A 946-nucleotide genomic window follows, 5' to 3' on the forward strand; every position below is an offset into this window, starting at 1 on the left:
TCTCTCTCTCTCTCTCTCTCTCTCTCTCTCTCTCTCTCTCTCTCTCCTCTCCTCTCTCCTCTCTCCTCTGTCTTTCTCCCCTCTCTGTCTACTCTGTTTGTCTGTCTGTCTGTCTCCTCTCTCCCTCTTTCCCCTTTCCTAACTACCTCTCCCTTCTCATTCTCTCTCTTTTCCCTTCTATCTCTCTGTCTCTTCCTAATCTCTCAACTCCTTCTGTCCTTGCTCTTCTCTCTCCCCATCTTTTCCAGTCTTCTCCTTCTCTCCCCTTTTCTTTGTCCATTTCCATTCTTTCTCTTCTCTCCTTACTCTGTTCCTCTCTTATTTCACTTTCCCTCTCCCTTTCCTTATTTCTCCTTTCTTCTATCCCTCTCCCCCTTTCTTCTCTCTTTCCTCCCCTTTCTTTCTTCTTTCCTTTCTTTTTTCTCTCTTTCCTCTTTTCCAATCCTTTTGACCTTTTTCCTCTTTCTCTTTCCCTATCTTTCTTATCCCTTCTTTTCCCTCTGTCTCTATGTCTCTGCCTTTGTGTCTCTGTCTTTATATCTTTGACTGTCTTTTTGTCTCTGTCTCTGTCTCTCACTGCCTTTCTGTGTCTCTTGATATATGTCTCTCCTCTCTCCTCCCTCCCCCTCTCCCTTTCCCCTTCTCTCCCTCTACCCCTCCCCTTTTTCCTTCTCTCTCCCCTCCCCCTTACCCCACTCCCCCTCCCTTTTTTCTACCAAGCTTGGCTCTACAGGGCATGCTGTGTTTACAAGAAAAGGAGGGCAGATTTTTATTTCTCTCTTTTGTCTCCCTTTCTTCCCTAGAGGTAAACGTGCTCACATCACAATCTCCCAGGAAGAAATTCTCTCATAAAGAGGAAAAATAAGCAGAGATGGAGGGAATTGGGCCACTCCAAGCTTACACACACACACACACACACACACACACACACACACACACACACACA

This window comes from Vombatus ursinus, unplaced genomic scaffold, assembly GCF_900497805.2.
Source record: "Vombatus ursinus unplaced genomic scaffold, bare-nosed wombat genome assembly UNPS02014847.1, whole genome shotgun sequence".
In the NCBI taxonomy this organism is placed as follows: Eukaryota; Metazoa; Chordata; class Mammalia; order Diprotodontia; family Vombatidae; genus Vombatus; species Vombatus ursinus.